General features: G+C 41.8%; 1 protein-coding gene across 1 annotated transcript in view; it reads left to right on the forward strand.

Annotated features, from left to right (window-relative positions):
- Nucleotides 1-24,759, forward strand: part of GFRAL (GDNF family receptor alpha like) — a 128,229-nt gene that overhangs the window by 50,637 nt on the left and 52,833 nt on the right. The gene's annotated exons all lie outside the window — the stretch shown is intronic.

The following is a 24,759-nucleotide window of genomic DNA, read 5'->3' on the forward strand; positions in this document are numbered from 1 at the left end:
GATAAAAGTTTAGCAACCTCAGTAATAGTAACAGGGTTGAATGAGGGAAGTAATGATTGTATCTGTGGACATGGGGTGTTGCATGGGGGAGGTTTTTGCGCATTAGTGATCTCCTCATGAATTGTATCAATCTTAGTTTTGAAGTGATTGGCAATCTCCTGGGCAGTGAGTGAGTTGGTGGGTGGAGGCAGTGGAGGACAGAGTAGAGTATTGAAGGTAGAGAAGAGTTGACGTGGACTGGATGAGAAGGTGTTAATGAGTGTGACAAAGTAGGTCTGTTTGGCAGTGTGAAGGCAGGAGTAGTATTTTAGGAGGGCAGATTTATATTGTGTGAAGTCTTCCTGGGTTTTAGTCTTATGCCACAGGCACTCAAGAGCGCGGTTACGTTTTCTGAGACTTCTGGTGTCATCTGTTTGCCAGGGTTGTAGCAGTCGGGGCCTAATTCTGCGTGTAGTGAGGGGGGCAAGCTTGTCTAGGGAGGAAGACAGTGAGCTGTTGTAGATGAAAGTAGCTTGGTTGGGGCAGGACAGAGGAGAGATTTTGTCATAGAGGTGATCAGTAGCAGAGTAGAGAAGAGAAGGGTTGAGGTGGCGAAGGTTTCTACGGGTAACCGTTAGGCGGTTGGAGGGAGAAGAGGTGGAAGACAAGGAGAGAGCAAAACTAATAAGGTGGTGATCAGAAAGTGGGAGTGGATTGTTGGAAAGGTTGCACGGAGTGCACAGATAGGAAAAGGCAAGGTCAAGGGTGTTGCCGTTGGAGTGGGTAGGAGCCTGTATCCATTGCTTCAGGTCAAGCGATGAGGTGAGACTGAGAAGTTTAGAAGTAATAGTAGTGTTAGTGTTAACAGGGATGTTGAAGTCCCCAAGAATGATTATGGGGATTTCAGCAGAGAGAAAGTAGGGTAGCCAGGCAGAGAAGTCATCAAGAAAGGCAGATACTGGTCCAGGGGGCCGGTAGATTACAGCAATTCTTAGAGAAATGGGAGAGAATAGACGAATGCAATGTGCCTCAAAAGAGGAGAGTGTCAGAGAGGGAGGTGGGTGAAGTACCTGATAGGTGCTGCATGGGGCTAGAAGGATTCCCACTCCACCTCCCTTCCGTCCACTTGGTCTGGGGGAGTGAGTCCAGAGAAGGCTCCCATGGGAGAGGGAAGCAGGAGAAATCGTGTCCAATTCATGAAGCCAGGTTTCAGTAATGGCAAGTAGGTTAAAGGAATTTGTGATAAAGAGGTCGTGAAGGGCGGTGAGTTTGTTGCAGACAGAACGTGCATTCCACAGGGCACAGGAAAAGGGGGGGCTGGTTTTGGAAAGAGGAATAGAGACCAAGTACTGTGGGTTACGGCTCCTGCCAGAGGGTGTAGGGGGATGGGAGCGATGGGCAAAGACAGATGATGGTGGCCCAGGGTTTGGGGATATGTCACCAGAGATTAGGAGAAGCAGGAGGGTGAGGGAGGTAATGTGGGAATGTGATTTATGTGAAGGAGCATGTCTCAGAGTACTGGAGGTTTTATCAGTGTATGGATGTAGAATGAGCAAGAGTTGGTAGGAGCAGTAGTAGGGAGAAGACAGAAGGCAGGGTGATATGTATAAGCAGGCGGGTGGAGAGGGGGGGAGAAGGTAAGAGAGTTTGAGGAGAGAGGACAGGAGTGTCAGAAGCAGTGGTAGAAAGTGCATGTTACAGAGTGGAAGGAGAGCTTATTAGAGAGACGGGTCACCTGCAGTCTGTTAGGTGCTTTCCAGTGCAGATTGCTGTATTTGTTTGCTTCGTGCAATCGCTGAAGTGCAGAGATTGAAGTGCATCACTTGTAGAAAGAATCACTTAGAGAAAGAAGCCATTGCAATGTGCACCCCGAGCAATGATTATAAAATAATAATAGTACTCTCACACCTACTGAGACTTGAAAAGGATCGTAAAAAGAATATTGAAAAAGATGGTGATGCAAATGTGAGGAATGGGGAAATGAAGGCCAAAGTGAGCTTACCCATTATCAACTGATGAACACAGGTGCCAAAATAAAAAGGAGAAAAAGATATGAGTAACAAAACCCAATCAAGATACCCAGTTGTGCATAATAAGTCCATATTTCAAAATTTGATATAGGACATCCCAAAGGAGTGTGAAGTGGACAAGCCAGAATGTGATGTCCAGCAGGATGTGTTATATATGCCATTGGCATGATCACTGGTGCCTCCCAGCATCACGCTCACATTCACCCAAAGAAAGGGGGAGGATATGCCACAGCCCAGGCAGGTTTCCACCCAAGCAATGGCGCCAAAAGAATTCCCCTGTAAGGTGAACACCACTTGAATAAACCACGAGCCGCCACGAGGGCACCTGGAAATGATGTCATGTCCGCCGTGTCTAAACAATGGCAAAGGAGAGAGGAAGAGCTCCCAGACACATCGCAGCTCCTGGATACAAAGACAGACCCAAAGCCCTAAATATACAAACTGCGTGAACACCCAGGGGATGTAAAGTCCTAACCTTGAAACATGTAACAATGTTCTGTACATCTAAATAATTGAGTTCCTTAATAAAAAAAAAAAAATATATATATATAATATATAAATAAATAAAAGAAACAACAAAACCCACAATGACCCACAATGCAATTGGAATTATAAAAATAATAATAGTACTCCTAAACCAAGTGAGACTTGAAAAGTTCGTGCTGTGGCATCTCCTCCCTATTTCTTTGGGTGAATGTGAGCATGATGCTGGGAGGGAGCAAATATAACAAATCCTGCTGGTAATCACATTCTGGCTTGTCCACATCACACTGCTTTGGGATGTCCTGTATCACATTTCGGAATATGGACTTACTATGCACAACTAGGTATCTTGATTGGGTTTTGTCACTCATCTCTTTTTCATGGGAGTAACTCATTTTGATTGTGTTCCTGCTTCCTCTCTCACATTTACTCAGATGTTCCTAATGCCAGTAATACTATTCAAGCATTTTCCCAAACTTATAGCAAAACCCAGGCTAGCCTCTCCTTCAATTCCACCTTCCAGGAACGCCTTGTGGATCGCCTTCACTCCAATGCCCCTTAGATTAGGGTAGGGGATCAGGTCTGGCTCTCTACTAAAAAAGGTAACCTTCAATGTCTCTACGCAAAAACTTGCACCTAGGTTCATAGTTCTTTACAGGGTTTTTCAAAAGATTAAGCTGGTTTCTTTAGACAGCTTCTTACTTCCTTGAGAATTCCTTATTTTTTTATTTTTTTTTTTTTTTTTTTTTTCAAATAATTTTTATTTGTAAATTGATACAAGTTACATGAGAAAAGCTTATAAAAAAACAGTTTCTATAGTTGGTACATTCGAGATTACATTCAACATAGTTTCTGGTACAGGTAAGAACTGTAACAAATCCGTGTATGTGCAATGAGTTACACAAGGATAAGCATGCAGTATAGTAGTCTCCTTAAATTCGAAAGTATAAACTCTAGATAATGAGGCTGTGGGCCACACGTCGGGGTATAGGAATGAGAGGTTTGCGTGTTATGCATGTGGTGCCAAGGGAAACTTGAGGTGGAAGTTGCCCGTTGATCACATACGCACCCCAAATGGGAACATGCTGTGCGAAGGTGACGGACAAGAAAATTTCAACTGTAGGGAAGACCTTGGCAGACCACTTTGGAAGGTGTAGGAGTATTTGGAATTATCTTGTGTCTTTGCGGCCCGTGTCAGGGTCGCCAACTTTCCTACCCTTCAGTGGGCACTATGTCGTATGAGGGGTAGAAAGTGTTGTTTTTTATTGTTTTGGGATAATGAGAGAATTTACTCTCATGAGATATGTCTATTCAATCTTAGGAAGAATTATATTTATTAAAATAGTTGTACCCTGTGTAGGGATTGGTAGTCTGAGGAACGTGGTGTTACAGTACAGGAAGGGTCCCGTCTGTTCACTCAACTGTCGAAGATAGGGAATGATGGGGGTGGAAACGACAGGAAGGTAGAGCTAACAGATTATCTACGTGCTACATGGCAGCATAGCGTAAGTAGACTATTTATGGGAGGGTGGTCAATTTTCTATTACTGTAGGTTATACTCCCGTGTTGAGGAGGAGTTCCTGGTATTTTGGAGAAACCCTGAAGTGTAACCAACAGGCCCATATCTTCCCATATTTAGAAGGGGTGTCGTGAGCCTGATGAATTAGGTTTTCTAATTCCGCTAATCTGTCAATTCGTTTGAACCACATTGGAATTGTGGGGGGATCAGAGGATCTCCAAAGTACCGGTATGCATTGTTTAGCAGCGTTGATTAAGTGGAGTGTGAGGGATTTTTTGTATGCGTGATGTGAAATGGATGAGTGGTGAAGGAGGTATTGAGATGGCGTGAATGAAAGATCATAGGTTGTGATATAAGCTATTGTTTCGTGTACTTTTTCCCAGAATGGTTTAATTAGTGGGCAGTTCCACCATATATGGAGCATAGAGCCTATGTCAGCATTGCATCTCCAGCATAAGGGCGAAACCGATGGGTGGTATCGGTGGATGATATCCGGTGTTCTGTACCATCTGGAGTATATTTTGTAGGAATTTTCTTGAGCAGATACATTTATGGAACCTTTATGTATGTGATCATATATGTTTTCCCATTCTTCGGTAGTGATGTCTAATCCGAGTTCCGTTTCCCATTTTTGGTTGGCTGCATTGTTTTTCGGGTCATGGTTGCTAAATAGTAACGTGTACACCTCTGAGATAAGATGTCTTTGTGGGGGTGTACTAGTGCAAAGCGATTCAAAAGGGGTCATATCCCTAAACCATTGTGACATGGGTCTGGCATTGTTTAGGAAGTGCCTAATTTGGAGAAAGTTAAAGAATGGTATGTGATATCCCTGGAAATGCGAGAGTAATGCTGTAAACGGGAGGAGGGTCCCGTTCCGGAAGAATTGGGAGGCTCTTAGGGGGGGCGTAGTTTGGGTATTCATTGAATTGCGAAGTGACACTCCAGGTGCAAAGTCAGGATTATTAGTCAGGGGGGTCAACGGACCGGGTGTAGGGCACCAATTTAAGGAATGGGCGACGCTCCTGAATGCGGATAATGTGGGGCCCGTCAGTGGATGAGAGACAGATTCTTTGGGTGTATGTGCTGTAGTTATCCATGGGGTATGCGCAACTGGGACTAACGCAAATGAATCTTCAAGCTCTACCCAATCTTTATTGCATTTGTGGATATGCCAGTCAATGACCCTCGTCAGGTGGCATGCTGTGTGATATTTTTGGATATCAGGAAGACTTAAACCTCCTTTTGCTTTGGGGGTTGTCATTTTCTCCCAACTCATTCTAGGGGATTTTGCAGCCCAAATGAAGTTCCGGCAAAGCTTCTTGTATGAGTTGAAAAAAGATGTTGGAAGTTTGATGGGAATGGTTTGCAATAGATACAATATTCGGGGTAGGACGTTCATTTTTATGATGGCCGTTCTGCCAAACCATGAAAAATGGCCTGAGGTCCATCTGAGGAGGTCTTTCTGGATAGTAGCGATGATTGGTAGAAAGTTTCTATCATATAGTTCATCGAGGTGTGTTGGTATTTGTATCCCTAAATAGGTGAGTGCATGGGGTTCCCATTTAAATGGGAAGTTCGTCTTACAATGTGTCACCGCTGTCTGCGGTAGGGAGATATTAAGGGCCTTAGATTTCGTGAAATTAATTTTAAAATTTGATAAGATGTTGAAATCTTTAAAATCTTTTAAAAGATTGGGCATGGTGATTAAGGGTTCTGAGAGGAAAAGTAAGATGTCATCAGCGTAAGCTGCGATCTTATATGGTTTAGCGTTGATATCTATGCCTTTTATATCCGGATTTGTTCTAATTTTACGAAGAAGGGGTTCAAGAGTGAGTATAAAGATTAGGGGCGAAAGTGGGCATCCCTGACGAGTACCATTCGAGATGGAGAAGGCGTCCGACAGGCGGCCATTAACTCTTATTCTGGCTGTGGGAGAAGAGTACAGTGCCAATACCATTTGTAGGAAAAGTGGGGGAAACCCCATTGCCTGTAATGTTGCTGACATGTAATCCCATGCCACCCTGTCGAACGCCTTCTCCGCATCGAGCGACAAGAGGAAGCCTTGTTTTTTATGGGTAGGGGATGTTGATGAGAGATGGTGGTGAATATGAAGGGCTTTTATGGTGTTATCTCTAGCTTCTCTACCAGGGACGAAACCTACTTGATCGAGAGAGATAAGTTTAGGGAGGATAGGGAGTATTCGGTTAGCAAGAATTTTAGCATAGAGTTTCAAATCAACATTTAGGAGGGATATGGGCCTATAATTCGTCACTAGGGTATCGTCTTTGCCGGGTTTTGGAATTAAGGTGATATGGGCTTCCAGAAGGTCTTTGTTGCTTTGAGGATGAGAGGGTAAGGAATTGAATGCTTTGATGAACTGGGGGGCGAGTATATCCTGAAAGGTTTTATAATAACCAACGGTCAGACCATCCGGGCCAGGACTTTTACCGGTCTTTAATTGTTTCAACGCTGCTAAGGCCTCCGCAATGTTAATGGGGTGTTCAAGGGATTTAGAGTCTTCGTCAGAAATGTGTGGGATACCATATTGCGATAGAAAGCTGGATATTGCTTCCGGTCTACTGGGCGTATTAGTATTCATTTCTGCGGGTGGTAGATTATAAAGTGCGGTGAAGTACTTTACGAATTGTGTGGCAATGTCATCTGGGGATGTAAAAGATTTCCCAGCGGGATTTTTTATTTCGTGAATGGTATAATTTGCCTTTTTACGTTGTAGTGCTTTAGCCAGTAACTTTCCAGACTTATTGCCAAATTCGTAGTATAGTTTGTGAGTTAAAATGTATTTACGCCGTAGCTCCGTGTGCAATTCTTCTTTGAGAGCTTCTCTAGCCCGTATGAGTTCCTCAAGAGATTTAGTAGCGAGGGATAATTTATGGGCCCTTTCTAAGGTCTGAATTTTAGACGTGAGCTCCGAAATACGTGCCCGTCGTTGCTTGTTGCGGAAGGACGATATTGAGATTAAGTCCCCTCTTACCACACATTTATGGGCAGCCCATATAATGGGAGGTTTGGTTTCATCATTAGAGTTTTCCTGAAAGTATTGGGTGAGACGGGTGGAGATTCGGTTCGCAATGTCAGGGTCTGTCAGCAGTGAATTGTTTAGGCGCCAAATCGAATTCGTGTGGGGAGAATGTGCGAAGGCGAGAGTCATAGAGATGGGATTGTGGTCAGAAAGTATCATTGGATCTATGGATGCTTGTTTGAGAAGGGATAAATCATTTTGGGAAATGAAAAAATGATCGATTCTGGAGTATTTATTGTGGGGGGATGAATAAAATGTGAAGTCCCTATCATGTGGGTGTAATGTACGCCACGAGTCATGCAGAGTTAATTCTTGTAACTGTTTTTTGATAGTTCTAAGCGCTCTATAGGGTAGTGAAGTCGCCCCTGTAGAGGAATCCTGATGTGGGTTCAGGGCCACATTGAAGTCGCCCCCCACCACGAGGATCCCTGTATAAAACTCCGTGAGTAATTGAAGTGTTTCTCGAAAGAACGTGACTTGATGTTTGTTAGGGGCGTACAGGTTAGCCAAGGTAATGGGTCTATTGTGTAAAGTTCCCTTGAGAAAGAGGTATCTGCCAGCCGGATCCTGTTTAGATTCTGTAATTTTTAATGGACAATTTTTTGAAATCAGAATCGCAACTCCCTTTGTTTTGGATGCGTTATTAGAAGCATGGTATACAGTGGGGTATTGGGGGTTACTAAGTTTGGGTATGGTATCGGAACGGAAGTGAGTTTCTTGGATGAAGGCGATTTGCGTTTTGTTTTTTTGTAAAGTATAGAGCAATTGGGACCTTTTTTCCGGTGTATTCAGTCCCCTAATGTTTAGTGAGCTGAATTTTATGTGTATGTCGTTCAGAGGCTTACGAGAGCCATGACCACCCTGTTTGTGAGAATTCTGTGCTGCCATGTTATAGGGCAGTTGTAGGTAGCCTTCTGTGAGTGGGTCAGGTAAATTTGTGTAGATTCCTGCGAATCAGGTACCCTAACTACGGGCACGGAGAATGGGAAGTACAGGGGAGGTGAGGGTGAAAACGGAAGGACGGGGAAGGGAAGAATGTAACTAACCTATCCCTCAACGGGGTAGGTTAGGTCAGTACAGTGTTGTGTAAGTGAAGTGTCTTCCAGATCGAAATCTGGGTCTTCTTACAGCACTGTGTGGGGGTTGGGACTTATCGAACGTAGGAGAAGGTTAGTGAATTACTTTGAGGGGATATCCCTCCGTTGCGATCCACTAAGAAAATGAGTGGAGGACGGCATTGATAACATTTTTCAGAACACTTAACCAAATGTACCTCTCTGAATAACCTATAAGATCTTCTAGGAGGAGGGAGTAACTGATCCAGTAGTGAACAGGTGACGTGTGTGAGGTGCCTTGGATAAGGATACGAAGGATAACCCTAGGTATCCCTGCCCAAAGGGCATGTAGTAGTGGTATAGCCGTACAATGTAAGGTAAGAGCTATATAATAGTAAACCAAAATATATTTTTGCTGTTGGTATCAAGAAGTCGCCTCATGAAACGAAATTTATATAAACATAGTGATATTAACTATGTGTCATAGAACCTTATGTATACGTAAAACAACTCAGGTAAAAATCCCCGAAAGCCTATTTAGGCAACAAATAACAACTTGAGATAATGCATCCCCGGCTGCGTAGTTATGTCGCACCACAAACAAAGCTTCCTCTAAGTGGCCTATCATGTTTCTATATCCCCCTTTTTTTTTTTTTTTTTTTTTTGTTAGTGTATTTTCGGTTTCAAAATCTTTTCCCTATCTGCTCCCCTCAACATATCCGCAGTCAGTGCAAAGTTGTAAGAGAAGGTGGCACAGTAATAATTGTGTGTGGATGATTTAGTAAGGGTGTTTAATGGATATTAGGGGGTTAGTCGTGTAGCAGCTGTGTTGTAGAGTAGACGTTTCTGTGATTAGTGCTGAAACATCTATTTAAAGGGACTCCGGGGAGTTCTGTCCACGAATATTGTCGTTCGGGTAGTTCCGGGAGGATCTGTCAAGTCCCTGATTTATCCTAGTGTTAGGACATGAGGAATGAGTAGGTCTATGGTGAGATGACTTCGGTATCTGTCTGTTGCTGGGTAGATTAAGTGCTGCGGGGACATTTTGTTTGTCAGTGGAAGGGTGTGGTCGTTCCCTTGAGATGGAGGGGAGCTATCGTCTAAGGAGAATGGGGGCGGTGTCAGGAAAGATTACTCTGAGAGAACTGCTTGCTATACTGATGTTGGAAAGCCAGGGGGAGCTTGCTATTCTTTGGGCATATGATATGAGAAAAGATTTTTTAACCCCCAGAAATGTAGTACATCTGCTAAGTATTCTATGAAGCCATTTATCAGTAGTCTAAGCATAGTCTTAGAGGAGTGAGAATATCTAAGCTTAGTGGAAGCATTAAACAGTAATCCCCCCTACATGTACACATTACCTCTACCAGTATACGAACAGGATAAATAATGGAGCAAGCTATCTGTCCATTGTGCTTGGTGTCTTTAGCCTTCAGACGTATAAAGTGCCTTTACTATAAGTCGGTATCATGTTAGTAAAATGTGAGTAGGTGCTTCGATAGTGTAGGGGCCGTTCGGACCGTTCTTGGTGGCCCAGTGCGAGATCGGGGATGGTTTTCTTCTAAAGTTTGAAGAATGGGTACCTAATATCAGGTATTAGGTATGAAGACAGTATCCAGCATCTGGACGGGGAAAGATGTTGAAGCCCTTTTTCAGCTGGGTGATAACGGGGTCCGTAGCTTTTTAGGAGTATACTGTTCCTTTGCTGCGATTCTGTTTCGTGTTATTGCGGCATACTTGGGACCGTGGATAGTGGGTATTAGGTACGGTAGTACTATTGAAGCCCAGTTGTCGTTCGGGGATATGTTTCATTAGGTAGTTAGTGACTGTGAATAGATCAGCAGCTAACTGTTCTTGTTGAATGTTGAACATGAGGCAAGGCTAGTGTGTTTTAATTGCAGTATGAATTCCTCGGATGTGAATACTATCCGCTGACCGGGGCATAGAGTGGGAACTGGGACTGCCAGGGATAAAACTGTGCATTGTGAGGCGACTTAACAGTGATGCCCGACCTGGCATCATAAGAAACCAAGAGATTGTATAATATTAGACACCGTTGTAGTCTCTGCGGGCTCTCCGATTTCTCGGTGAGAGCATGGTTCCGTGACCGCGCTGTATATCCTGCGATGTGGCATACGATCTGTTGATTGACGGGGATCTCCTGCGGCGGTGTGATTCTTGTGCTTCCATCGGTTCTTCCCGGGTTGATTGCTTCTCGCTAGCGTGATGGCGAAACTCCGCATACCACGTCGGTACTTCTACTAGCGGTATGCCTAGGCTGTCGCAAAAGTAAGGTAGGTCTTCTGGCACTTTGAGCGAGACCGTACGGCCCAGGTGTGTGGCCGATAAACAGAACGGGAACTTCCACCTGTACACGATCCCGTTAGTGCGTAGGACATCCAGCAGAGGTTTCAATTCCCTGCGATGTTGTAAAGTGATGTCGGAGAGATCTTGAAAGATCTGGAGAGGCGCTCCCCTATACTGCAGTGGTTGTTTGTTCCTTGCCTGCTTCAGGATGTCTTCTTTCAGCCTATAATCTACTAGACAGCAGATAACGTCTCTTGGCGGATCGGTGTCTCTGCCTTTGGGTCGTAAAGCTCTGTGAATCCTCTCCAGCGCAATCTTGGTCTGAGGTGGTCTATCAATTAGGCCGTTGAACAACTCAGTTACAGCAGGGGATAGTTGCTCCGAGTCAATGGCTTCTGGTAGGCCTCTGATTCTGAGATTGTGACGGCGGCCACGGTTGTCAAGGTCCTCGATGCGGCGTTGGGCCTCCCTGAGTTGCATTGTATGGCTATCAATCTTTCTCGTGGCTTTACGGAGGACAGTGTCGTGTTTCGCCGTGACCTTTTCTACTTCCAGGACTCTGTCAGTTAAGGAATGTATGTCCACCCTGAGCTCCGCAATGGCGGCAGATAGGGTATCTTTAATGTCGTTAGCGATAGCCCTCAAATCATGTATATTGAGACCAGGAGGTTGAGGGGTATCTGTCAGCCCCGATGGCATAGGCTGTGATATTTGGGGAGATATTATGAGGTGCGATCCCGCGTCTTGTGAGGGGCTGTGACGGGACGACGCCATATTGGTCCTCTGCGTCCTGAACATTTCAGGAATATTTTGGCTTTGTGGCCCCGGATTTTCGCGTGGCGAGCGGGACCTTGAGGCCGATGTGTGACGGGAAGCTGTTCCCATTGTGTCCGAGCGAAAGAAGCGGAATTTACCTCCGGTGATAACGAAGTTGAGGGATGCAACGGTGGGAGCTATTCTTTCAGGCAGCCATCTCCTAGCTCGTCCAGGCCACGCCCCTATTTTTTTTTTTATATCTCTGTACTGAGGCCTGTTCACTGGGATACCATTATTTCTCTGTCGCCCCTAATTGCCAATGGTCAAAAGGAATAAGAAATGGCACTCATCTTGCAGTCCAGGAATGTTAGGAATTCTATCCACTATCATGTCCAGTGAAAGGGTTTTGGCTTTAAGGAAAATTCCTGGGTTCTTATCATTGTTCAAACATGCAGACTAGCGAGCAATTTCAATTGTTTTTATCCGGACAATATGACCATGAAGGGTCCTGAAGCCCTTCCAATAGGGATGGGCGAATGGTTTGGCCCGAGCATGAGTCCAGGCCGAACATTGGCTGTTCGCTGGTTTGACGAACCCCTGAATTATCGGGGCAATCGACTGTTTGTTCGGCCCGCTGAATGACCACAATGCACTGTGTCACTGCACAGTGCATTAGACACCGTGATTGGCTGAAGCAATAAAAGCTTTGCCCAATTAGGGCATAGAGCACTGTCAGAGCCAATCAGAGCTGATTCTATTGTCAGTGTAGAATATTAGTTTAGTGTGAATCTAGTGATAGTTCAGTCAGTGTTAGTGTAGGGTCCGCCATTCATTTTTAAATTAGTGTGAATCCAGTGATAGTTCAGTCAGTGTGAGTGTAGTTAGTGGCCATTCATTTTCACTTTAGTGTCAACCTAGTGATAGTTCAGTCAGTGTGTAGTGACAGCAGTTTAACACCATATATTTCAGTGCGTTACACCAAGTTTAACGTCGTATATTTCAGTGCGCTAAATGCATTTAATGCTGTATATTTCTGTGCGTTAGTGCACGTTTAACGCAGTATATTTCAGTGCGTTACTGCAAATTTAAAGCCGTATATTTCAGTGTTACCTTCTGATTAATGCAGTATATTTCAATGCATTACTGCAAGTTTAACGCCCTATATTTCAGTGTGTTACGTGCCATTTAACGCAGTATATTTCTTTGTGTTAGTGCACATTTAATGCAGTCTATTTCTGTGCGTTACTGTACGTTTGATGCAGTATATTGCAGTGTGTCAGTGCAGTTTTACCACAATATATTATAGTGTATCAATGGAGTGTGTTTGTGTAGTGAGTACTCAAGTTAAAGTGCACCAAACACCACTTTCCATTGATTAAAGTGCATCCACATACACATTTCCACATCTTTGTTACATTCTGTTAATAAGCAACCCCCCATCATGTCTGGGAGGACAACAAGGAGAGGCAGATGTTCTTATGGCACTGTGAGGGGGCCAGCAGTGTATGTGTCCACAGGCAAATGTGGACATAGTCAGTCCTCAAGCAGAGCCCCAGCATCAGACATGGAGGGGTCAGCTGAGTTATTTGAACACAGCATCAGCCACTTGCGCCTTGACGATGCCAAGCCATTACCTGATTCAGATGTTGGTTCTGAGGTTGAGGAAAGCAGGGAAATGAGCCTACAGAGAGGGAAGAACACTAGTAGACAAACCATATTCCCCCATCCTCAGCGTATTGCCAAGTTGTCTCCAGTGGTAATGAGGATGAAGGAGATGATGATGATGATGAGGTCACTGACGTGACTTGGCTGCTGGACAGAGCAGAGGAGGAAAGTGAGGGTGAGGCACAACCCCAATGAGGCAGCCATCATGGAAAAGTAAAGAGCAGCCACCTTATTACATCACATTGTGGAGCTGTTATCTCCCAGCCCACTTCCCACAGCTCAGCTATCTGGGCCTTTTTTAGCACATGTGCAGCCGATCACACTGTTGCAATTTGCAAACTTTGTCTCAAGCACATCAAGCATGGCAAAAACACCAGCCATTTGGGTACAACATGCTTGACAAGACATTTGACCTCCCACCACTCAGCATGTTGGCAAGAGCACCTGAAAGCCACATGAAAGGGGTACAATTCTGTTACTCATCCTTACCTCAGTCTTCCCCAGCTATACCTCATGACCTCTCAGCAGCCTCCACTGACACTGATGATGGTATAGTGCAGGGTGTCCCATGTCCCTGCAGTACATCTGTCAGTAGCACATGACCAGCTGTAGATTGTAGCTGGCAAATTTCTCTGCCCCATCTGCTGCAGCGAAAAAAAAATACAGTCACTGCCACCCACATGCCCAGCGTCTAAATGCAAGCTTGTCAAAGCTGCTGGCTCTACAACTTCTGCCTTTCCATCTTATGGATTCTGCCCCCTTCCATGAATTTGCAGAATGTGCTGTACCACAATGGCAGGTTCCCAGTCGCTATTTATATTTATTTAAGGCCATTCCAGCTCTGTACCATCACGTGGAAGGCAATGTTGTGGCATCGTTGGGCAAGGCAGTCAGCCGTAAAGTCCACGTTACTGCTGACATGTGGTCCAGCATGCATGGTCAGGGATGATATATTTTGTTCACAATACACTGGGTAACTCTGCTTGCAACTCAGAAGGATGCAGGACAGGGCTCAGTGCTGCAGCTTGTTGTGCCCCCACGTCTCCATACAGCTAGTGGTGATGATGCAATATTTGTCAGCTTTCCCCTCCTCCTCCTCCTCCTCCTCCTCCTCCTCCTCTTCCATGCCCTCCTCTGCTGAATTGTCCTATGAACCACAAGTACCCCTTAGCGTTCAAGGGGCTATCTAATGAGCCAGGCTAAAAGGTGCCATGCAATGCATCAGCTTGTGTGTCTAGGGGACAAAGACCACACCAGAGCAGAGATTCTTGCAGCTCTGCAGGGGCAGGCCCAGAGGTGGTTCACGCCATGTCAGCTGGAGCCAGGACTGATGGTGTGTGATAACGGCACAAACCTCCTGTCCACCCTTAGATAAGGAAAGTTGACACGTGCCATGCCTGGCACATGTCCTCAATTTGGTGGCACAGCATTTCCTAAATAGATACCCAGGGCTGGTAAAGCAGGCCAGAAGAGTCTGTAGACATTTCAGGAGGTCATACACAGCCAGTGCTTGGTTGGCTGAAATTTGAGGAGGCCACAATGATTGTGAGCCATGACAATGCATGCATCAGTAACACAATCCCTGTTTTGTTCCTGCTGGAGCAGAGTTTGCATGGCATTATGGACAGGGCACTCGAGGCAGAGTAGCGAGAGGAAGAGGAGGACTTCCTTTCCTGTCAAGGCCCACTTTATGCAGACACCATTGTTCCTACACTACAGAACACACAAGAGGAGAGGGAGGAGGAGGAGGAGGATTCTGGCAGTTTTGGAGGCATTGAAGCAGAGGAAGACATACGTCAAACAGTAAGAGATGGTTTTCCATCCCCAGAACCCTTGGGAGTGGTATGTGGCTGGGAGTAGGCAGTTCCAGATACTATAATCCTCAGAGACCCCAAGGAGTCTGCTTCTCATGCCTCCGCAAATTTGCCTTACATGGGCTCCCTCATGCTTCAAAGCCTGTGAAAGAACCCTTGAATTTGTGGCATAAAGGAGAAGGATCACTGTTGGTTGGCAACTCTCCTTGACTACCGTTAAAAGGGGAAAGTCTCAGAACTCATCCCGTCCCCACAGAGATTGCAGAAGTTGAATTCTCTTGAGGACACCTTAAAGAGGAGTTTATCTAACTCTTTTCCCAACTCTGGTAGGTTACAGTGTTGTGGAAAACATCATTTTGAGGTTTCTGTTGGTCAAGAGAGGAGCGGTGGAGAAGGGGGCTGCCTAAGTGATGCATTTCACAATTTTTTTAGTCCTCACCTTCCAGGGCTGTCAGCTTCCACATCTCAATGGCAGTGTCTGCATCACATGGTGAATGATTATCTAGGGGTGAAAATAGAGATGGAAAGCTTTCCAGTCAACGATCCACTGGCTTACTGGGTCATGAGAATAGACCACTGGCAAGAACTTGCCAAGTATGCAAGTATGCAGAACTTGTTCTCCCCTACCACCGAGGTGACAAGATTGGAGTTGTGTAGGAGTAGCGATGGAGGAATAGCAGGGAAAGATGCATGGACCACACTGATAGCGCCAGTATCAGAAATCTACAACCCCCTAATGCCTCTTTTTTGTGAGACTATACACAGAAGACACCACCAGGAGGGTCACAAGGTCATCACACTATATTGAACATTAGCCAGTTATTAATCAGAAGATCAGAGGGTCTTCATCAACCCTATTCCATATTTAAAAGACTCCCATGTTGTATCTTTACTTTTATTTTTATTTTTTTCTGTCACATTTTTCCAGTGGACTTTGTCATATTGAAAACTTTTCATTGTGTTTTAGCACTAGTGTGCATTATCTATTTTTTATTTCATTGTGGTTTTGTTACACTATTTTATTTATTGCACGATTTGCACTTATTATTGTTAATCAGGTGCTAGTGGCTGCAGCAATAAACTGTAGTTTAGAGACAATTGGTCCTTGCAGTGAAGGCTGTATATGCCACTATTACCACTATTAATTATCAATTTATTCTAACACATTGTTTCATCATTTATAGATGCATATTGTGTTCACTTTGATGGACTTTATTCTATTTATTTTCTCCACCCATTAGAATATTGCTCGAAATTCTGCTATATTATTCACTCATTAAGTGTTGGTGTGAACACCCTCATTTTGCTGCAATGTAATAATTTTGGTATATGCTTTACAGTGCTCCTGCTCCCTCCAATACATTGGCAGAACGAAGCGACCAATGTGGAAGAGAATAAGAGAGCATATCCAGAACATTAGAAAAGGCTATCCAAAACACAGTGTTTCAAAACATTTTGATAGGTATCATAACAGAGACCCTAGGGGTCTCCAATTCTGGGCTATTCAAAAGTATAAGGCTCATTGGAGGGGTTCCCATAAAGTGAGGGAACTCAGCAAGAATGAATCCAAATGGTTATTCCAGATGGGTACATTAGAACCCCATGGTTTGAACATTGAATTCGACCTGAATTGTTTTATTTCTGATGTTTAGCGATTTTTCAGATTTATATATATATTTTTATGGTATATATTTTAATTTTATATTTTTTATATTTTATTTTTTATTTTTTCATTTATTTTTTGGTCCAATATTCTCATTATTTGTCCAATACTAGTTTTTTCTGAGTGGCAATATTTGGTTCAGTTCTAGCATATAAATACTGGTCATCATCCATGTTTGCAATATTCTATCATGGAATTTTTAGATTTTAATTTTACATTTTAATATTATTTCCCTATTTCTTATATCATATCTTATTTTAATTTTATATATGTATATTTTATATATATATATATATATATATATATATATATATATATATATATATATATATCATGTCATCTTGTTTACTTCGTTTTCCATACATTTATGAGCAGAGCATGTGGATACCCCATTTTTGTGATATCATGGGGCACTGGTCAATTATCAAAACCATTAGAGACAACGCTTTGCCATTTATTTCCTCTGTGAGATGTTATACCAATTGTGACCACTGGAGGGAGTTGAAAAAGTAAACGTGATTAGAGATATCAATATAAATATTTTTTACTTTTTACACACTGCGTTTTTTACACATGGAATCGTGGTTTTGATAAACCAACGATATTCATATGAATTACATGTCTAATAAAAGTAGGTTTTAACAGGATTGAAGTATATGCAGGAAGCAGAATGATGATAAACTCATACTGTAACCATGGCAACCACTCTGCTGTTGTGCTATAAAGCTGAGTCCGTCAGAGCTTGTATTATCCTTGAAAAAGTCACGTGACTGTGATGTAACGCGTGGGAGGAGCCAAGGAAGCTCTGTGCAGATCAGCAGTTTCACACAGTGTACTGCACTGAATCTGCTCCTGTCTAAGGCGGCTGACTGCTATAGTAAAACCTGCATATGCCTTATCATTATAAGGCACACATGAGTGGATTGAAGTTTGCCTGTGTACTTTGGTATCCTAACTATTGCACAATGATTGGTTTTTTTCTCTTATCTGCCTGTTTATGATTCCCACATTGGTTGTGAATAGAAGCAAAAAACACATTGGTACTATCAATGAGCACCTTAATTAAGCAAGTGTTTTTAAACAGCTTTGCTAGTGATCAAAAGCTCTATACCAATCAGGATTCTACACCTGTATAATTGAACCTTCTGAATACATCCCTATATATTTATTTTTATGTGGATTTTTTATGTGAATTTTTTACACATTTGGTGTCACTAATTTTTAATAATTTTACACTATTTTGATTGCTGGATTTTATAGGAATTTTTACTCACCGCTGGATTTATTTGACTATTTATATTTATTCTTATATATTCATTTTCATGCACATTGTGAAGCGCTTCAAATATCATTATTTATTCTTTTTAAGTGACTCTGAAAACACTCTCTTTTGATAGCAGCTTCACTTGGTTTTATGTGTAATTATCAGCTATTTAGCATCACAGCGCTTTGTGTTTTATATATATTTTTTCCACTTATTTTTCAGTTTTTTCACATATAGCTGCAGTGATGGATATTTTTGATTTTATTGAAAAACGCACAATTAATTTGGAAAATGTTTTTTCCACTGCACCTAGCACCGATAAGGGTGATTTAGACACCAATTTTAGGAAATTCGGCCACCTAATGGAAAAAAAGGTGAGCCTATGGTGGGACATAGCTGCTCATGAACAATACATTAAAGATAAAATTGTCCCGAGAAGATTGAGATGGGATGTACCTATCTGTGATGGTTTGACAGATCAAGACGCAACTAATGAGTGGTATAAATTTTTTAACGATAAAGGTCTGGATCTAGTACATTTTGCCTTAAAAAGGAAACAAAGTAAATTAAACATGATTAACCAGCAAATTGCTGAATGCAAAACCATACTGGACCCTTTTAAAGAGACAGCACCTTTTTCATCACTAACTCAACAACTGAATAAAGTGTTAGAACAGAAAGATGTTGAATTGAAACAAAGGAAAAAGAGAAAATACCTCAGAGATACCAATGATTATCAGTTAGAACAGGTTTTCAATTGGCAAATCAATGCCAAACAAGGTAAAACTGGGTCTATAGCCTCATCACCAGATAGAGAGGTGAGGATAGTGAGCCCCAGGAGAAATACATATTACAGGACTCCAGAAAGGAGATCCAGGACACCAGAAACCCCAAGATATAACCAACAGAAACAATGGGAACAAAGTAACACACATGACAATGGATCAAGAACACCAAAACCTTGGTGGAGGAACAAAACAAAAAATAAATCACCAAGAAGACCTTACTGGAAAAATAATGCCAATAAAAGACCAAACAAACCCCACTATCCACCCTACAATCAATCAAGATCGCACCAATCAGGTAATGAATCGCAATATGATCAGGTGGAAAATGGCAGGTACTCCAGGTATGGGGAACAAGGATACTATCAACATTCAACTAGAACTGAACCAAGAGAAAATCAATATAATTCCAGAAATGACCCCAGAAACTCCTACTAACAACCTCATAGGGATCAGCCAAGGGATTATCGGTATGATCAGGATAGGAGAGATCATAGGGACTATCAACAGAGCAATGGTGAATCTCGAGACCACCAGTCCAATGGTAATAGGAATGGGACCAGAGAATACGACCAATACAGATATCCTGATAGGAGGAGCCCATTGCCTACCACCAATAGATACGAGCCTCTTAGAAATTACATAGAGGAAGAACAGTCAAGATCTTTTTTAGATTTCCGCAGAAACGAAGATCCCCCACCCCTACAGGAATATACAAACAGAGAAAGAAGTCCAAACACCATAAAAGGGGATGCAGAGCAGGATGGCAAACCCAAAAGAAAAAGAGAGTACTAGGGGAAGGCATCTACAACCTCAGCGGCAAAGAGCTCACACGAACAGAATTAATCACACTGGACAAAGGCCTTAAATATGCACCAAAAAAGAATCTGGACAAATTCCAGATGTATATTGACATACAAAAATACACCAGGAAATTGAATATCAAGAAATACTTATTATCCAGACCACCATCTACATTGAACAAAGGAGTGGAACTTGGCAGAGGAGTACAGCATAGTGATTTAAGAAATAAGTCACTATTCAATCCACCCTCTACAAATAATGAACATATTGAGGTGTTTAAAAAAATGGTGATCAAAGACCTGGAACAACTCAAGTTCAGTAGAATCTCGGAATCCCAGCATATACAACAAGGTATAAAACAATTGGAAGCAAATAAAGATATTATAATTAGACCGGCCGACAAAGGGGGCGCCATTGTAGTACTAACAAAGGAATACTACCACCAGGAACTGATGGGACAACTTAACGATAATAACACATATCTGAAACTCAGTAGCAATCCTACTAGAGAATACAAACGAGATCTGTCCTCTTTGATTCAAAAAGGAATCAACAAAAATATTCTATCCAAAAAAGAATCTAGATATTTAGTACCGGATACATGTAGAGTTCCAATCATTTACACCATCCCGAAGATCCATAAGAATGCTGAGGCACCACCAGGAAGACCCATCATTAATGGGATTCAATCGATCAATGCAAGACTAGGGGAATATGTGGACAAATTCTTGCAACCCCTAGTACCTAACACTAAAGCTTATCTACGTGATACCAAACATTTATTACAAATATTAAAATCTCTGACCCTGGACCCTAATGGAAGATATCTGTTAGCAACTGCTGATGTTGCTTCACTGTACACAATAATTGAACATAGCGATGCAATAGAAGCATCTAAATGGGCTATGGATTCATTCAGCCATCTCATTTCTAAACAGAAAAGATTTCTTCTTAGAAGCCTGGCCTTTGGTATTCAACATAACTACTTCTGGTATAATGACAATTATTTTCGACAGCTAACGGGTATTGGGATGGGAGCTAAATATGCCCCAAGTGTAGCCAACATATTCATGGCAAAATGGGAGGAGGATGCCATCTTTTTAAATACTCCAAAGGAACTGGTTCTATATAAAAGATTCATAGACGATTGTATTTTTATTTGGAAGGGTGATGAACTGAGTTTAAGATCCTTTTTCCAACGTTTGAATATGAACCAAAAAAATATTAAACTTGAACATCAAATTAGTGAGACTAAAATCCAGTTCCTTGATCTTGAAATAGAACTAACAGCCAATATCATCAGCACAAAAACTTTCTTCAAACCGGTGGAAAGGAACAGCTATATACCAGTAACGAGTTGCCACTATGAGCCATGGTTAATCAACATTCCGAAGGGCCAGTTTATTTGCTTACGGAGAAATTGTTCAGAAAATAATGACTATTTTAAACAAGCTCAGTGGATAGGTAAGAGGTTTGAAGAAAAAGGGTACAATAAATGTTTTATAGAAGAAAAAATAACAGAAGTCAATCAAACCTCAAGAGAAGCGCTGATCCAAGATAAAATCAAGGTAAATGACAAAACAGATGACATACCTCTGATAATGGACTTCAGTATACAACACAGGAGGATGGAGAGGATTATAAAAAGACATTGGTCTATTTTAAAAACTGACACTACTTTGGCAAATATACTCCCAGAAAAACCGAGATTCATTTATAGACGAGCTCCAACTCTAAGGGACATCATAGCTAAAAATGTACCCAACCCACCCAAGAGAATAACTGATTTAACCTTTTTTCAGGGTAAAGGATTCTATCCCTGTAAAAGGTGTTATGCCTGCATAAATACTAATCAAAATGGATACAAATGTCAGAAATTTTCTTCAACAAATACTGGACAAGAATTTGAAATAAAGGATTTTATATCTTGCAGGACTGAGGGGGTGGTATATGCTTTACAGTGCTCTTGCTCCCTCCAATACATTGGCAGAACGAAGCGACCAATGTGGAAGAGAATAAGAGAGCATATCCAGAACATTAGAAAAGGCTATCCAAAACACAGTGTTTCAAAACATTTTGATAGGTATCATAACAGAGACCCTAGGGGTCTCCAATTCTGGGCTATTCAAAAGTATAAGGCTCATTGGAGGGGTTCCCATAAAGTGAGGGAACTCAGCAAGAATGAATCCAAATGGATATTCCAGATGGGTACATTAGAACCCCATGGTTTGAACATTGAATTCGACCTGAATTGTTTTATTTCTGATGTTTAGCGATTTTTCAGATTTATATATATATTTTTATGGTATATATTTTAATTTTATATTTTTTATATTTTATTTTTTCATTTATTTTTTGGTCCAATATTCTCATTATTTGTCCAATACTAGTTTTTTCTGAGTGGCAATATTTGGATCAGTTCTAGCATATAAATACTGGTCATCATCCATGTTTGCAATATTCTATCATGGAATTTTTAGATTTTAATTTTACATTTTAATATTATTTCCCTATTTCTTATATCATATCTTATTTTAATTTTATATATGTATATTTTATATATATATATATATATATATATATATATATATATATATATATATATATATATATATATATATATATATCATGTCATCTTGTTTACTTCGTTTTCCATACATTTATGAGCAGAGCATGTGGATACCCCATCTTTGTGATATCATGGGGCACTGGTCAATTATCAAAACCATTAGAGACAACGCTTTGCCATTTATTTCCTCTGTGAGATGTTATACCAATTGTGACCACTGGAGGGAGTTGAAAAAGTAAACGTGATTAGAGATATCAATATATATATATTTTTTACTTTTTACACACTGCGTTTTTTACACATGGAATCGTGGTTTTGATAAACCAACGATATTCATATGAATTACATGTCTAATAAAAGTAGGTTTTAACAGGATTGAAGTATATGCAGGAAGCAGAATGATGATAAACTCATGCTGTAACCATGGCAACCACTCTGCTGTTGTGCTATAAAGCTGAGTCCGTCAGAGCTTGTATTATCCTTGAAAAAGTCACGTGACTGTGATGTAACGCGTGGGAGGAGCCAAGGAAGCTCTGTGCAGATCAGCAGTTTCACACAGTGTACTGCACTGAATCTGCTCTGGTCTAAGGAGGCTGACTGCTATAGTAAAACCTGCATATGCCTTATCATTATAAGGCACACGTGAGTGGATTGAAGTTTGCCTGTGTACTTTGGTATCCTAACTATTGCACAATGATTGGTTTTTTTCTCTTATCTGCCTGTTTATGATTCCCACATTGGTTGTGAATAGAAGCAAAAAACACATTGGTACTATCAATGAGCACCTTAATTAAGCAAGTGTTTTTAAACAGCTTTGCTAGTGATCAAAAGCTCTATACCAATCAGGATTCTACACCTGTATAATTGAACCTTCTGAATACATCCCTATATATTTATTTTTATGTGGATTTTTTATGTGAATTTTTTACACATTTGGTGTCACTAATTTTTAATAATTTTACACTATTTTGATTGCTGGATTTTATAGGAATTTTTACTCACCGCTGGATTTATTTGACTATTTATATTTATTCTTATATATTCATTTTCATGCACATTGTGAAGCGCTTCAAATATCATTATTTATTAATGTAATAATTTTATATCCTTATGTGATCTTTACACTTTCACTATACATTATTCTTGAGATTTTTTTTTTTCACTCTCACCATCCGACGAGCGCGAAGGTCACCCTTTATTGACATTTTAGCATGGAGTATGTGTCTGAAATTAAATGTCTTTGTGGCTCCTGTTTGCTACAGAGTACTTAGAATGGCATTTTTTTGGAAATGTCGGATTTGGATGTAGGTCCAAAACAGAAATGTGTGCGTTGCCATGCGCGAGGATAGTGAGTGAAGGGTTATGAACTGTCCTTTGTCGAAGAAATGTTCTGCATGAATGTCGGTGTGTGGCCAAACATCAGTCAAAAATGTATAAGATAGACCAGGGGAGAAGTGAGGATTATGGTGTATGGGGGTCATAGGTCCTGGTATTGAGGGGATCTTATCTGTTACACACACTTCTTTAAAGATTACTTATTAAGGGGTGGGATTTGCATGGTGGTGGTATGTGTTCCTGGGCTGCTCAAGGGAGTGCTCCAACTGAACCCAATCTTTGACATCAGAGTGTATATTCCAATCTATTATCCTTGTAAGGTTACATGCTTGATGATATTTAAAGATGTCAAGGAGGGCTATGCCACCTTTCAGCTTTGGTAAAGTTAGTCGGTCATGGCTTAGTCTAGATCATATTTTGCCCCATAGGAAAGTGATGCAGGCTTTCTTAAATGAGGAGAAGAATGTAGAAGGGAGTTTAACTGCCAATTTTTGCTTTCATCAAGAGTACCTCAATAGGGTTATGGTGTGAAGGTGCCACCGACACCCAAAGACCAATTTTTCCACACCTGTCTGACAGGTGCATATCATTGCACTTTTTGACAGCAAGGCCAATTCTTGCTTTCATCAAGTATACCTCTATAGGGTTATGGTGTGAAGGCGCCACCGACGCCCAAAGACCAATTTTTTGTTACATCTATCCAAAGTCTGTGGAAGAGACACCAGAATGTATCCAAAAAATCTCTAATCTTGTTCCCAGTGCACTACATTGTGACCTCATCATACAGACTGGCTCCGCAAGCTGTTGCTTACAAAATAAGGAAAGCTTGCAGGGAAAATGTCACTTCTTTGGCTTTATAAATGCAATTATTTCTGCAGCAGCTTCTATACACAGTACAGATATGCCACTTGACAGGTAGACTAAGGGGATCCCCCGGGCACTATATTAAAAGGAATTTTTCATTTTTATGCTTTCACATTTGATTTATCCAGTTCGGGTCCCATAGACTTCAATAGGGCTTGTTATTCTGTTCCGAACTTTCGCAATGTTCGAAAGTTTTGGTGCGAACGGAACAGGGGGTCATTCGACCCATCCCTACTCTCCAATGACTCCTCTCTTTCTATTTGCTAGAGGCAGCCATAGTCTGCTCCGCAGCTAGTGCCCTCCCCATTTACCAGCATTGCCACTCACCCAGGCCATCCCAGTTACTATCACATTATCTGTTCCTGTCCATCTAGCCTGATTGGCTGCAGTGCCCTATTTAAATATGAGAAGCCCAGGGTTATGGGCTTGTGATAGTGTCTGCTACCTAGCTCCTTGCCCACCTTGCCCACCTGCCATACCTGTGGTGTTACCTGTAGATGCACTCCTTATTTTTTACCTCTGCCTTATACCCTGACTACTTGGATTGATGCCAACTTGACCTTGGAACTGTTTACTAGATTCCACTTGCTTGCTACCTGCCTTGACCTTTGGTCTATTTACTAGATTACAGTTGCTCTCTGCCTGATCTGAGCTTGAAAGTGTTTACTGGATTATGCTTGCTCAATGCCTGTCCTGACAGGAAGCTTCCTTCCTGGCCAGCACTCACAGCAGCAGGCACGGAACTTTATTCCCCTACAGCCTGAGCATCTCGCACACACATATCCTTGGTTCGCTATAACAAGGACAGAGTATACAGCTTTCAAGAA

Source organism: Aquarana catesbeiana, linkage group LG04 (assembly GCF_042186555.1).
Source record: "Aquarana catesbeiana isolate 2022-GZ linkage group LG04, ASM4218655v1, whole genome shotgun sequence".
Classification (NCBI taxonomy): domain Eukaryota; kingdom Metazoa; phylum Chordata; class Amphibia; order Anura; family Ranidae; genus Aquarana; species Aquarana catesbeiana.